This window comes from Echinops telfairi, unplaced genomic scaffold (genome assembly GCF_000313985.2).
Source record: "Echinops telfairi isolate 266 unplaced genomic scaffold, ASM31398v2 ScPeMD7_4225;HRSCAF=4972, whole genome shotgun sequence".
Taxonomy (NCBI): domain Eukaryota; kingdom Metazoa; phylum Chordata; class Mammalia; order Afrosoricida; family Tenrecidae; genus Echinops; species Echinops telfairi.
In genome coordinates, this window is record NW_022108124.1 from 11,267,991 (window position 1) to 11,284,250 (window position 16,260).

Here is a 16,260-nt window from a genome sequence, read left to right on the forward strand (position 1 = left end):
GCGGGCGGAGGCGCAGCCATCGCCACTTCTGTGCTCCCCGCTGCCTGCCGGCTCCTGGAAGTCTCCCTTTCCCAATCCCGGGGGGCTCTCCCAGCCCAGCGATTCTCCCTGCAAAGTTGGGAGCTTTGGGGGCATCTTGGCTTCCCCGCAGACGCCACGAAATAAGGGTCTGCGTGGGCTCCAGCGAGGCCGCCCCCAGCGAGCCAGCCCGGACGGACGCGCGAGGTGGTTTCAGAGCACCCCCACCCCACCCCCTCTCCCCCGCGGCCCCCCGTTTCCCAGGCTCCGCGTCGCATCCCTAAGGAGCAGTGCACAGAAACCCCCAGGCAGCCCCCTCGGGGGAGACAGCCACAAACTTACCCTCCTTATGAGCAATCCGCGGGGGCAGCCCCCCATCGCCCCCCAGTCCCCTCCCGATAATGCAAGGAGACAGTTCCTAACAGCGCTCGCAGTCAAATCCAAGCTGAAATCGTCAAAGTATTTACCAGTTGAGAGTCGCTGGACAAAACACCCCAAACAACAATCCCAGGCAGCCAGTCCTCCTCGCTTAAGGAATCCAGACGTTTTCTTGCTTGCTTTTTGGCTCTTCTTTAAGCAGCCGCAACCTCAGTTTTGCTCCCCCCACCCCTCCTTTTTTTATTCACCCACGGACACTTCCAAAACGTGTCGATTGATCCTGCTTGGTTTCCAAAGGCCACCAGCACCCAGTATCCTCGGGACCCAAAGCCGCCTCCATGTAAATGCGACCATCCGGCGAGAAATACAAATGATCAAACAGCACTACTTCTTTCCGCCGCAATCAGATAATCCTACTAATCCAATAGATTTATCTCGATTGGAAATTGACCTCAAAAAATAAATTCCCCGGCGCGGATGTCCAGTGGAGCGATTTCGTAGGCCTGCTCGAGTGACCAAAATAACCGTGGTATTTCTTTCTTAAAAAAAAAAAAAAAAGATCTTTTCGGATTCTGGGTGCACTGCTCGCAAAAAAATGCCGAGGACCCTGGTTTTCCCCTAATACAGGTTTCTACTCTAAATCTGTGCAGGATGAAAAATGGTACAAAGATACCCCTAGTGGCTAGAGGCGATATTGCAGGATGTCACTCCCCCCTCCACCGCACCCCCCCCCACTTCCCTCACCTTTTCCCCCCTCCCGCTGTAGATAACTGTCTACTGGAGTGGTTAAACAAGAAGAAGGCTGAACCGCGATTAACATGAATAGTATATGACTGCCTGAATAAATCGTCTGATCTTTCTTTTGTTTAGCTCTTAAAGACTGAACCTTCTGTGCGCCTCTTTTCTCAGTATCCCATCTTCTTTTTTTTTTTTCCTTTAGAATTTTCCCCAGTGGCATTTAGCAGCTAAAATGCCAAATTGAGGGCAGCGCAGTGATTTCAAAGCAACTGTATTTGTTTCCTGAGTAACTAGACAGATCAAAAGACTCCTCAGTCTTCCTGAAATGGGCTGCTTTTAGAAAAATTCTTAACGTGATATATCTGTTTGTGTTAAGGAAGCACCACATAGATAATCGCTTTTCATGGTAGTCATCTGATGTTCATCCAGGAAAGCAGGAGATGGGTCCCGTGACTTGGTCAAAGAGCAAGATAATAGTCAATTTGCACTATAGGCTTCCGTGCTGGTTACAGAAATCCCTGGGATTTCAATAACCTCAATAGGACCACTAGCACTTTTTAAGTGTTTCAGAGAAAGTGAATTTCAAGCCTTAGCTATGCTAAGCAGGGCTTCCCAAACTTTGATATACCTGCTTACTAATCACCCCAGAATCTGAGAAGTAGGTGCATGCAAGGACTGGAATTTTGCAGTTTGCTGAGTCCTGGAGTGTCACACTTAGATGCTTAGGACAAAAGGTTATTGGAAAGTTGGGTCTTTTGCATGCTTTCTGGTGGGTGTAGTTGCTGCATGGATTCTAAAATCTCCATTCAATTGATTCAATACTAAGTATTTTAGTGTCAAAACTGAGAAGCCTAAGACCTTCTTTCAATCAGCATTTTTGCTGTTAATAGGATATGACTTTTGTGTTAGTCCAGGTTGACTAGAGAAACAAATTTATAGACACTCATGTGTATAAGAAAGAGCTTTATACACAAGAACAATTGAATATTGAGAAAACATGCCAGCCCAGTCCAGGTTGAGTCCATAAGTCCCATATTAGCCCATATGTCTGATACCAATCAATCAATTCCTCTTCAGACTCATGAAACACATGCAATGAAGCTGAATGCAAGAAGATCACAGGCCAGTGGGTGGAAAGTCTTGTGGATCCAATGGCAGTAGAGGCATCTCAGCACTGACAGGGGTCCCCCATGGCTCCTTCAGCTCCAGGGCTCTAACATAGCTCCATGTGTCTTGTCAGGAAGCATGTCTCACAGGGAGTGAGCGTGCAGCCCTCCTCCAGCGAGCTGTTTATCTCCTTATAGCCTCCAAATGAGGTCATCAAGCTGTGACCTGATTGACAGGCTAACCTCCACCCTATTCACTCCTCAGTCTCAAATTGACAACACATTATGTAACTACTTCAACTTTCAACAGTCACTTTTTTTGTCCATTGTTCATTTTCCTATTAAAATTATGAGTAGATGAAAATGAATGCAATGCATGTTTCATGATGCCAAAACTCAATATTGTGAATTAAGTCATTGTAATGAAGACCCCACTGTCATTTTTCATGGACCGTGGAAAGTTTATTCTCAAACAGGTTTGCACGAGCAAAGGGTCAAGAAGTCAAGACAACCTTGGAGGACTAGGTAAGATGAGTTCCCTTCTTATCTACTGAGACATATAAAATGATAGTAATTTAAGCCATGTAGTTTGGGTTCAGAAATAGAAATGGAGCGATACATAGAGCTCATAAATCTAGCCATGAACTTACAGAAATGTGATAAATAACAGGAAAAACCAGAAACCAATAAGGATAGGTGCACAATTCAACAATATATTAGCCATTTATAAAGAACTATACTAGCTTCCAACTTGATACCAATATTTATTTAAGGTAAACTAAAGATACAGAGCAAAATTTTAGAATAGGTTTCGAATTTGGTGTGGGTGAAACAAGAAGACATTCTACCACCTTCAACAAACAAAGCAAATCCACAAAGAAAAATATTAAACTTGTTATATTAGAGTTTTAAAAATTATGTACATCACCAGAAAAATCAAGCCTAAGGTGATGAGAACAGATTTGCAAGGCAAGTCACTAAAGAAGGCTTCATTTCAGAATACATAAAGAGTCTTTGCAAATCAATGTAAAAGACACAGTGAATGATTTTTAAAATGTGCAAAGGACATGAAGGGATTGACAGAAGAGGATTGTCAAGGATCGGTGAATATCTAAAAAAAAAATTCAACATTTTTAATAGGAAGCCCATGTTGAAATGGTAAGATTTCAAGTCAAAGCTAGAAAATCGGCTGAAATTTGAAAATCCCACACACCAAATCTTGAGGAAGGTCTAGAGCAGTGGTTTTCCACCTTCCTAATGACTGGACCCTTTATTTTATTTATTTATTTTTAATTAATTAATTAATTTATTTATTTATTTTGAATTTTTTTTTAACATTTTATTAGGGGCTCATACAACTGTCATCCCAATCCATACACACATCAACTGTGCAAAGCGCATTTGTACATCGTTTCTCAAAACATTTTCTCTCCATTTAAACCCCCGACATTAGGTCCTCATTTTTCCCCTCCCCCATCTGCATGAGCCCTTGATAGTTTACAAATGGGTACCTTGTCACATCTTGCCCTGTCCGACGTCTCCCCTCATCCACTTCTCGGTTGTCTGTCCCCCAGGGAGGAGGTCACACACAGTTCCATGTAATCGGCTCCCTCTTTCCCACCCATTCTCCCCTCACCCTCCCTGTTTTGCCACTCACACCACTGGTCCCATAGGGCTCATCCGTCCTGGATTCCCTGTATTTCCATTCCTATCTGTACCAGTGTACATCCTCTGGTCTAGCCAGACTTGCAAGATCGAATTCGAGTCATGGTAGTGGGAGTGGGGAGGAAACATTTAGGAACTAGAGGAAAGTTGTATTTCTCACCATTGTTACATTGCACCCTGACTGGCTCATCTCCTCCCCGAGACCCCTCTGCAAGGGGATCTCCAGTGGCCTACTAATGGGTTTTGGATCTCCACTCCACACTCCCCCCATCATTCACTATGGTAAGATTTTTGTTCTGATGATGCCTTACACCTGATCCCCTCGACACCTCGTGGTTGCATAGGCTGGTGTGCTTCTTCCATGTGGGCTTTGTTGCTTCTGAGCTTGATGGCCGCTTGATTACCTTCAAGCCTTTAAGACCCCAGGCGCTATACTTTTTCATAGCCGGGCACCTGACTGGACCCTTTAATACAGTTTCTCATGTTGTGGTGACCCCCAACCATAACATTATCTTTGTTGCTACTTCATCACTGTCATTTTGCTACTGTTATAAATCATGTGACCCCTGTGAAAGGGCCGTTTGACCCCCAAAGGGGTCATAGCCCACAGGTTGAGAACCGCTGCCCTAGAGAAAGCATGGAGAGTAAGCAGCAACAACTTGAGAGGGCAATTGGACAATAGTTGAAGATGATCATGTTTTGGGGTGCCGTGAGTGGATTCTGACTTATCGTGACCCCATGTGACGAAGCTCCCGTATAGGGCTGTCTGAGTCATCATCTTCAGGAATGCAGATCTCTGTCACTTTCTCTTCCAGAGACACTGGGTGGTTAGCAGACAAGGCCTTCACCACCATGCCCATTCGTGCCCTAATCTAGTGAGTCCACTCCTGGAGAACCTCATTCCTAAGTTAAATGTGTATACAGAAAAGACCTATTGCGGAATTACTTGAAAGAGCCAAAAATTAAAGTAACCTAAACACTGCAGAATAAATGAATGCTGAAAGAATTTACAGAGGATGTGCAAGCTTTAATACAAGGATGTGCCCTTTGGGGCAATGCCCGATAGCTAATATGGTACATCCTTGTGTCAGAGAGCCTAGGTGTTTGTAGACCAGGATACCAGCCCTCTTCTTTAGATCAGGGCAGCACTTCCGCCAGACTTCTGCATATATGGTCTGGAAGTCACCAAGTATGAGACAATAGAGACCCAGCCTAAACTCCTAAACCTTCCACGTTCCTCGGACTCACTCAGTAGGTCTAGTCTCATTTACCCAGTGTGACTAATGGAAGGGTATAGGCACGCAGGTGCACCAGTCCTGGCTTGAGCCTCCTTGACTCTTGATCCACACCATCATCAACCTAAGCAGACTCTCTTATGTGAGTTGCTTAGCAGAGAAAGCAGTCAGCTAGACAGAAAAGCCATTGCTTAGCTGATGGCTTAGTGGTTGGGAGTTGGCCTGCTAACCACTAGGTCATCCGTTTGAAGCCACCAGAAGCTCCATGGAAGAAAGGCCGAGATTTCCACTCTTGTAAAAAGTGAGTGTCAGGAACTCACAGGTGGAATGCTGTCCTTTCCTACTCTGACGGGGTCACTATTGGTCCACTCAAGAGTGACTCAGGTTCTAGTTAGGAAGGCATGCTCCACAGGAGGTGACTAGCCAGAAACAAGTGTTCTAGAAACTCCTTTCCTCCACCAATGTTCCCTCCTCCAGGCATGCTAGGGAAGCTGATGTTAGCAAATCCAAACTACATAATGTCTTATTTCACAAAACATACTCCGACTTTAACTCATATCTGTACTAGAAGCAGTGAGAAGCAACATGCAAACACTAGAGCTACTTGCATTAGCATAGATGAATCTCACACATGTAATGTTGAGCAACAAGGACCAAGGACCACAGGAGGACAATGTCTGTGGGGTGATCCCACATGGGAATAAAATTTAAACACAGGCTAATAATCATCTGCTACTTAGGAGTACATGCACATGTATAAAAATAGATAAACGTATGGCAAAGATACACATCACATTCATTCGGAGGATACTAGTGGAAAGGATTTGAGGTTCCTGGAATTGAGAAGGAATCACAGGAAGCTTGCTCTGATTGCAATTCTTTATTTTCTTTATTTCAAAGCTAAAGCTTGGGTATCCAACAACAAAGAACCAAACCCACTGCCATGGAGTTGATGGTGACTCCTAGCGCCCCCACAGGGCAGGGTTGAACTGCCCCTGTGAGCTTTCCAGACTAACTCTTTATGGAAGTAGAAAACTCTGTCTTCCTCCCTCAGAACCGCTGGTAGTTTCAAACTGCTAACCTTGCAGTTAGCAACCTAACACTAACCACTCCACCACCAGGGCTCTCTGAATCCTGGGTACAGAGGTGTTTATATTATTACTACCAAGATGGATCAAATGTTACCATGAAATAGAGTGGATGATTTCTCTGAATACTTACATAGCATACGTTTCCCGTTTGCATAAGTACATATGGGCATGGAAAAATAGGACGGGATTTCAGGTTTGGATAATGTGGTTTTTTTTGTTGTTGTTTTTTTTTGATAATGTGTTTTTTATAGAGAAATTCCCTTTTGGTTAAATTGGTGATTACATCTTATGCCTAAGAAGAAGAAATAGATTGTTTGCTTGTTTTTATTTCTCTGATGGGTATATTGATTTCTAAGAAGCAAAATTAACCCCTAAACATTTAAAAATATGCTTAAATATTCTTAAAATCTCACTAGTACATTTTTTAGTTTTCTCTGACCTCACAAATCGTCACAGGGTCTCTGAAGTTTTAAAACAGACCATTTTCTTGATAGTATTAGGTCCTGCCCAATGTACTGGAAATCGCCAAAGCCAGAGAAGCCGAACCACAACTCAAAAAAAATATCTTCGCGAATATTAAAAATATACATGATTCAAATAAGGATGCCGTGTTTATACGAAGTATGAGAACTAGACATCTCATTTCAAAGTAACAACACTTTTTTCCTACTTATTGAAAAATAGAAGATATTTAATATTAGGAAAGAAATATTTTAGAAGCCAGGCAGAAAGTAAAATGAGCTATTCTAGCAAACAATCAGTTTTCAACCATTGTGAAGAGAGTTTCTGGGAACTATCCAAGAGAGCGTAGCGATAAGAAAACAGTGAAAGGACAATTTAGTTTTCATCGATGACAGAACAGACAAAAGAGAAGAAGTAGATGTAAAACTTCTGAAATTTAGAGAGGTTGACAAAAGCTGTCAGCAACCACTTACTGAATACCTCCTGGCTCTATCCCCAAGCATCTGATTCTCAGTGCCATTGACGCGGTGTTGACTAATAACCACCCTATAGGTTTCTAAGACTATACCTCTTTATGGGAGTAGAAAGCCCTCTCTTTCTATCAAAGAACAGCTGGTGATTTTGAATGACTGTCCTTGAGGTTAGCAGCCCAATGCATAACCACTAGCCACCAGGACTCATTTTTGCATCCCATAGGAGATGTGATGTTATAGCAAGCAAACAAACAGCACAAACCCTGTAGTACACTATTGATGTCTCATTGATGATGGATTTATGATGGCTAATTACTAGTAGTAGTAGGTTTGAATGAATACTTCGGCACCCTTACTAAACAGATACTACATGTTCATGATAGGGCTGAAGGGCTATTTCCAGCACAGTGAACAGCAAACTTAAACTTCATTTAAGTCAATGAAGGAAGAAGAAGAAAAGAAACCAAGGAAGAAATAGGAAAAAGAGGAGGGGTGAGGGACAAGGAAGAAAAGTGAATCTGAGAGTTGGTTATGGGGGGTTTCAATTTTCACTTTGGTAAAATCCCTAGTATAACCACACATTCCATTTTTGCTCGTATTGTCTTTAAAACGTAAGATATGGTTAACTGATTCATATCAAGGGGATCCTGTGAAGAACTGACAAAGGTTCGATAACAACGCAGATGAGGGCTTATCATTTTTAAGTATGTTTGGAGTATTTCCTTGATACCCTGCTGCCATCGAATCAATGCTGACTCAGATCAGCCCTGCAGAAGAGGGCAAGGCTGTTCCAGACATGTCCCAAAGCTGAAAATCTAAGGAAGTCGGCCATCACGGGGAGCTGTGGGTTTGTTCCGTTCGTGTGTATGCGTTTTCATTGTTAAATTGTAAATCGGGTAGGGGGTTATTGTACAGCTCAACTTTGTATCCAATAGTTTAAACCTGAATCAAACATCACATTAGTTTTTACTTCCCCTGCTCCTTGATTTATCTTTTTTCTTATGGACTCCTGTCTTTGATTTCACTTGAGTTAACACCCATCAACAATCTAGGCCCTTGCTTTATTGCCCCTATCTTGCCCTCATCCTCCAAGACCCTCACTCCCCACCACCCTCAGCAATATCCAAACCCTGTTCCCTGTAGTGCAAATGTCTTTTTCTGGTTTGTTCTTATTTTTTTAATTTTTAAAATATTTTCCCTTATACCAGGGGTCTCATTATTTGTCCTTTTTAATGACTAATTTCACTCACAAGCTGCCAGTATTTCGGCTTTTATAAGTGATCTAAAAGTAAGCATTTTATGATCAGTTCAGATCAATTAAGTTCTGCCTGGTTGCAAACATTTCAGAAGGTTGTGAATGGTTGGTGTTCATGTCTGAATAAAAAGAAAACAAAGAAATTATTTATAAGACATGGAAAGCAGATTTCTAAAGCAATTCTGGGGGAGGATATTCTTCCATCATCTTCGGAGGTCCCCTGATGTAACCTCATATTAAGTGCTGAACATTTGGATCTAAATGAATGGCAACTGGGAATTATGAAAGGCATTAAAAGACGAATGTGTTGCAGTGTTACAAGGTCTAACTACTGCAAAGGCAGCTATTTACACAGAGGTTTGTTATGCAGGGAAGAAGCTGTTCCTGCACAATCCTGCCTAATTAGCAAAGACTTCTTAAAACACTTGACTGAACTGAATATTTCAGGTATGGATTGGGAGAACACACCTGCTCGGATGCTAAATTTGCAAGATGAAGCTTTAGGTTCCATGGTTTCTAAAGACTGGTAATGGAAGCCAAAGAAGTAATGATCAAGATTAGATATTTTGGGATGTGATTGTCACTTGAGGAAATGGGTGCTCTTTCATCAAGTAGTGGTTAACAGACTGTGGTAGTTACATAATCTGGTGTCAAACTGAGGATTCAGAGTGAAAGGGTGGAGTCTAAGCTGTCAATCAGGTCATAGCCAATGAGGCCTCTGTGTGGGCATGGCCTTCTCCTGAGGATTCTGGGAATTCCTGTATTCCTCCTTGGAGGCAAGAGACACTCTCTCTCTCCCTCTGCTTACTCCCTACGAGACATCCTGTGGAGAAGACACATGGAGAGAGGCTGATGGAGCCAGACCTCTGGAGCTGGATAGACCATGTGGAGACACCTGCCAGCACTGAGATGCTTACACACCACTGGATCCACAAGACTTCCCTCCCACTGGCCTGTGATCTTCATGCATTCGGCATCATTGCATGTGTTTCATGATTCTGAAGAGGACTTTATAGAATGATATCGGACATATGAACTTGATCTGGACTGGGTGGGGTTGGGATGCTTTCTCAATATTCAATTGTTCTGGTATATAAACTCTTCCTTATACACTTATGAGACTCCCTGGATGTGTTTCTCTAGTCTACCCAGACTAACACACAGACATTAAACCATTTTGTCAAAGGGACTCCCCAGCGGTTCAAATCAGAAAAAAATCCAGATTTTCAGAACAATCATTTTGACTTGTTAAATAACTTCCAAATGATGGTGCCATGATGCTAATAATTAAGAATCCATCCTGTTCATTTTTGAAGGAACTCTCCTTTGTTTATTTCTCAATTGCGTATCTGTTTATTTCCATTGATTTGGTACAATTGTTATTTATTTTAAATTTATTAATTTTTAAAACTCTGAAAAATGTAATAGCTTAACACACTAATATTTTGTAGGATACTTTTTGCTATTTTTAATGTAAAATTTTTGTGAAATATGTGAGGCTGAGTAGTACCTCTCAAGCAGCATAGACTTCAATGAATTAGTTTCTGTAAGTGATTTTATGTAAAGCTTAAGCACAGAAGAGCACAACCTGAAAAACATCCCATTGATCATTTATTAAAGTTTTTGTAGAATATTAGTTTGAGTCCATGGTCCCAGTATTAGCAAAATGTACTTTAAAATCCCCTAATTAGGGACAAGCAAGAGCAAAACTAATATTCCATATGGAACAAAATATTTCAAACATTTCAGTCATTCCCATCTGACATCAGAGACATAGAATGGATGCGTCTCATCCTCTGAAAATAATTTTATGCTAGTTGCATATGTTTTAAAATAACCTATGTCTAAAAATATTTATCTTTAAAAATAAACACTAGCCCGAATTTTCATTATTCTTAAATTAGTGTTTTTGCAAACATCTTTTACCTGTCTCAAAAAGGTAATTCCATTATTTCAGTTTTTAAAATCAAACAAAACCCCCATAATATAGCCTTTCCTAAAGAAATGGATCACTAAATATATCTCTATATTTCAACACATAAATCTATCTATTCCAATATCTCCATAGAGGAAAGTGATATTCCAACTGGGAAGTAATATGATGTTGAGAAAACAGTAGGAAGCCTGTAGTCTATTTATCTTCATTTTAATATCCAAGTCCAAATCAGTTCCCTCTTGATGTTAGGTGTCCTCCAGTCAGTTTCAACTCATAGCACAATAAAGTCCATCACTGCCCGGTCCTGCGCTATCCTCAAAACTGTATGTTGGAGCCGATCATTGGGCTCATCCACATCGTTGAGAGTCTTGTCTTTTTCTCTGACCTCTGCTTTACCAAGCTTGAGTCCTTCCTTCTTCAAGGGCTGATCCCTCCTGGTAGGTACAAACCACATGTAATGAACTCTTGATATTTTCACTTCTAAAGAACATTCTAGCTGTACTTATTCCAAGATCTGTTCATTCCTCTGGCAATCAGTTGTCTATTCCATGAGACACATCAATTCTTCTTCAAGTTTCCTTTTTCACTGCCCAGTTTTCATGTGAATATGAGTTTACCAAAAATCTTGTGGCTTGGGTCCCGTGCAATTTAGTCCTGAAAATCAAATATTTACTCTTTAAAGCATAGCAGAGGTACTTCACGGTTGATTTATTCAGGTGAATACAGTGTTGGATTTCTTGACTGCTGATTCCATGAGGATTGGATGTGGATCTAAGTAAAAGGTTATCCTTGAAAATGTCAATTATCATGATGTGGTTTATTGATCTAGTTGATGAGCTTTGTTTTCTTTTCATAGAGGTGTTAACGCACACTGAAAGCTAAGTGAAAGTTCTCTTTGCTTTCAGCAAGCAAGAGTTCAATACGTGCAGACTGAAGGGTGTTAATGAGCCTTCTACAATCCAGAGGTCGATTTCTTCTTCATATAGTGTGGCTTCTCACAGACTGAGTAAGTATAGGAAAAAGATGCATAAACACATTCTCAGAGAGTGAGCCATTCAGCATTCCTTTGTTCTGTTTGAATGACTGCCTCTTGGTCTCTGTACATGTTCCACATGAGCATAATTAATTGCTTTCAAATTCCTGTTCTTCACAATGGTTTCCATCGTTTGTTGTAAACCTCTTTCAGGTAATCTGTGCTTTGAGTCAGGGTCCATCTGACATCAGAAATGATATCCCACATAAATTGAAGACACTGAAAATAACCAAAGATGTATTCTTGGAAACAGTATCTATTATAAGTGAGGAACCATAACTGCCATGAGAATTATGATTACCCTGGGTTTCAAATACAATTGCAGTGGCTAGAGTTTATTATAATCTGGATATTAGCCAGAATTCTAAAACTGATGCTCACACATGTCAATAAGTTTGTCAAGTTGGAACAAACTTTTTTTTAAAGAACTGCAAAAACAGTAGATTTTTTTTTAAGTCATTTCCGTTGTCTATCTTAAAGTTTAGGAAAGACCTTCAGCTGCTTTCCATTTTCTCGTCAATGGAATTAGAACGTGGGGGTTGAACAATGCTGAGGAACAATAGTGTTGTCCGGTCTTTTGAAAGCAGGACAAGCATTCTATCACGATATCCACAGTCCTCTGATGTTTGCTTTTCCTTTTTTTTTAGGATTAAGATTTCTAAAGAAACTTGGGTCAAAATTAGGCCACAGCCCATTTAGCAGGTAATGGTAAGTGTGAGTAAGTCTTGGGAAGTATGGTAAGGCAGGCTTTAGTAAGAACCTGCCTTAATTTTATCCTTTTAAAACTTAAAGTTGACAAACATGACCCAAAGTCATCAATTACTTGTTGCCTTAGTGTTTTCCAATATTCCTTCTCAAACAATTTACAATCTAACTTAAAGCTTAAATTGTAAACTCAATTTTAATGTGATTTAAGAAAATCATTACACTTAATTTTGGGGTTTCCTATGACCGTATATACTCAAGTACAAGCCACTCCAAATATCCACCAAGGCACCTAATTTTACCATAAAAACTGTATAAAAAATGTGCTGAAAAATCGGCTTAAAATCGAGTATATACAGTACATCATGGAAATCAAGGTCTATTTACTTTTGGTTTACTGCCTGATACAGCATAAAAATCCTTACTGAGTAAATATATTTTATTATCAAAAGGTATTTCTTATTGCTGATATTTAAGTGAACAACTACAAAGGACTTGGTATTATAAATAAAATGCATCAAATAAAAACTTCAAAATGAACCTAAATATAAAGCATAAAAATCAAAATATAATGAACTCTAATCTTAAATTAATGGAATCCAGCTTCTCTGATGATTTTCTCAGCATGCAGATTGAACAAGAACAGTAAGAGGACACAACCCTGACAAACCCCTTTCCTGATTTTAAACCATGCCGTGTGCCCTTATTCTGTTCTCACAACTGCATCTTGATCCAGGTACAAGTTTCAAATGTGCACAAGGACGTGTTCTGGAATTCCCATTCTTCTCAAGATTATCCACAGTTGGCCCACATAGTCAAATGCCTTTACATAGTTAATGAAAGACAAGTAAATATTTCTACTGTTCTTTGCTTTGATCCAAGATCCATCTGACAGAAGCCATGATATCCTTGTTTCACATCCTCTTCTGAATCTGGCCTGAACTTCTGGCAGTCCCCTATCAATGTGTTGCTGCAACTGTTGTTGGATGGTCTTAAGCAAAATTTTACTTGTGAGCAATATCAATAATATTGATCAGGTGTGTCTGGCTCAAGTCAGGCTATTCTCCATTGCCTCATTTGTATCATGAAAGTTAGACAGTGAATAAGGAAGACTGTAGAAGGACTGATGCACTTGAATTGCAGTGAGAACATTGAAAGTACCATAGATTACTAAAAGGACAAAATGATCTGAATTGGAAGAAGTAAGTCCAGAGTGCTCCTTAAAAGCAGGGATGGCAAACTTTGTCTTTGGACACATTTTTAGGAGAGACCAGGTCCTGGAGGAGAGATGGAATAGAGCACTAGAGAATGCTAAGAGATGAAACAGACTCCTTGGCAGCAGGATCGGTTTGGGAGGGTATGTCTGTGTTATTGTGGTAGTTACATAACCTGGTGTCAATTTTGGACTTGAGAGGATTAAGAGTGAAGGGGTGGAGTCTAGTCTGTCAATCCAGAGATAGCCAATGAGACCTCTGTGTGGGCATGGCCTTCTCCTGAGAATTCTGGGAACTCTGTTTTTCCTGCTGGAAGGCAGGAGACAGACTGTCTGCTCATTCCCTGGGAGCGACAGCTGACAAGACACATGGAACTATGCTAGTGCCCTGAGCTGGAGAAGCCACCTGGACCTACCCTGATGCAACCAGACCTCTGAAGCTGGGGAAACCTCGTAGAGACTCCCGCCAGCGAGGAGATGCTTATGACGCCAGCAGATCCAAAGACTTCTTCCCACTGGCCTGTAATCATTCCTGCATTTGATGTCACTGCATGTGTTTCATAAATCTGAAGAGGATTTTATAGATTTGTATCAGACATGGTCTAATATCGGACTTATGGACTGGACTGGACTGGATTGGGTTGCTTTCTTAATATACAATTACCCTTTATAGAAAACGCTCTCTTATACATATGTGAGTTTCTATTGATTTGTTTCTCTAGTGTACCCAGACTAACATAGTAATACAACAAAGATTATTGGGCACTAGAAAATAAAGTCTCTGAATAGCCCTATGCCTCTGTCCTTCCGCCTTTCCCTCCCCCTGCCATTTCCTTGTTTTTAACATGTGGGCACCATGAGCTATTACACACTAACATTTTTGTCTCAACTCTATTCCCTAACCCTCTTGGCAGTGTCCTTGAAGCTATGCAAACTTACTAATAAGAATAAATAGTAGCACCAATTCTCATTGGTTGAATACATCCGTTTGCGTCAATAGTATGCTCAATCCTAGTCAGTGGAGAGAAAAGACTCACAGGGCCCCATCCAGCACTTTGATTTCCTAGCAAGATGGTTGGTTTCCCGGATGGTATGGGAAAGGACACTGGGCAGAAACTAGAGACAGCATCATCATCAAAAGATGTAGCCAGTTGCACCAGGAAAGCATGTTAGATACGACGATGGCAACACAAGGGCCAATGGAGGTTAGGGAAACACATGACAGAGGACCTAATCACACATAAGCAGAGGTTCTTTAACCAGAAATCCCGGCTCTCCATGGGCATTCTTAAGGTGTCGCTGAATAGCTTCTTGCCTGATGCTGTCCTAGCATTTCCAGGATCTCCTCATCCTCACCTAACTTGCCTCCAATCTATTACTCACATTCACTGGAACATATTATTTATAATACAAATGTGATGAAACCATCTTTCTAATTATTATGAGGACTCAAAATGAATAGTCCTCCCCACAGTTATACCTTACCATCCCTTGGTGGAGACTGGGGGTTAAAACTATCAAATGCCTGGACCTTCCTGCAAGACCAATTACATCAGAATCTTTGAAGTATGGGCTCGGTAAACAACAGTATTAATCACTCCCTGATGGTGCCGATGTGCCGTCAAGATTAAGAAGACTGACCCTGAAGGTCCACTGTAGACCTCCTCCAGTGGCTACACAGCCCTTTATAAAATGGAGCCTGCCACCCCGTGGGAGGTCCACAGGCTTTGCTTTCAGAGAAACCTCGTTTGAGATCTGGCGTCTGTCACTTGTGAGTGAAGCTTCCTCCACTAGGTTATACCCTGTTCATTTCTCCTTCATTATTTTTAATATGAGAATGTTTCCAATATTTACCAAAACCCAGAACTGTCTCTTTCTGAGCCTCCCCCTTTATGATTTCCCCTGTTCATCCGGCATAGGGAAACATTTATTAACCTAGCATATGTCTAAGTTCTGCTACTGGGAATGATAAATAAGAAACAAAAAAGCATTACGGGGGCTGTAAGTATTCCATTGGAACAACAAAAACAGAAAAGCAAACAAACATCTAAACTCGTTTCTCTAGAGCTTTATAAAGGTACACACAATGAACAGCAGCAACACAGTACGCCAATTTGATACATGTTCATAGGTAGAATGAAGAAATCAGAAACATCATGGGATTCCAGCTTACCATTAAATATATAATGCTCATTAATATTCACTTTTCTTTTAATAAAACACATTCTCATAGATCTTGCCACTTGTGGAGAAAATTACTCAGTACAGAAATCATTTATCTCACTTCTGGGTTGAGAAATTTGAGCCAAGAACATATGACACAAAATGGTGGCACCTTTACAAAACAACCGGATCCTTCATACCCAGGGCATCTGTTATATAAGATATTCTTATGTCGGCAGATATCTCTAAGGAGAGGTCACATTTTCCTCAAGAATGCCAGTCCTTTCTACAATGCTTAACAGTTTTCATTGTTGTTGTTTTTGCTTAACAGTTGTCAAGCCACACTAACATATACACCATGTCTACTCATGTATAAGCCGAGTTTTTCAGCACATTTGTTCTGCAGTTTTTGTGGTAAAATCAGGTGCCTCCACTGATATTTGGGTCGGCTTATACTCGAGTATATATGGTAACTTTATTTGACTTTTGATTAATACTTTGAAGCAAAAAGGCAGCTAGGGTCTATTTTACAATTGAAAAAAATATCTCAGATAAAAGGTGACCTTCTGGGTATATAGTTACTTTCTAGCTGTAGACTTCCAATCTATGGGCTCTCAAAACCATGTTCTTTCTAATAGTAGACATGATTGATATGTTTTTTTCTAAGTTGCATGGGCTACAGATAACCCAAAGGTACCACTTTGCATTCAAAGTAATGTAGAAAAGAGAGCGGATCTTGCAGAAGTGAGGGCAGGGGGAAGCAGAAGAGCTCAGTTCACCAGGCTGCTC

The 16,260-nt window shown here is 40.8% G+C and overlaps 1 protein-coding gene across 5 annotated transcripts in view; it reads right to left on the reverse strand.

The window, feature by feature from the left end:
- NLGN1 (neuroligin 1) overlaps positions 1–16,260 on the reverse strand; it is a 1,028,692-nt gene that overhangs the window by 846,786 nt on the left and 165,646 nt on the right. For 4 of the 5 annotated variants that reach the window (XM_045295072.1, XM_030886969.2, XM_030886970.2 and 1 more), the window contains exon 1: positions 361–969. The exons of the other annotated variant lie outside the window; for it this stretch is intronic. The gene's annotated coding sequence lies outside the window, so the exon portion shown is untranslated. Of the gene's footprint in view, positions 1–360; positions 970–16,260 lie in introns of those variants that run through there. 5 annotated transcript variants of the gene reach the window in all.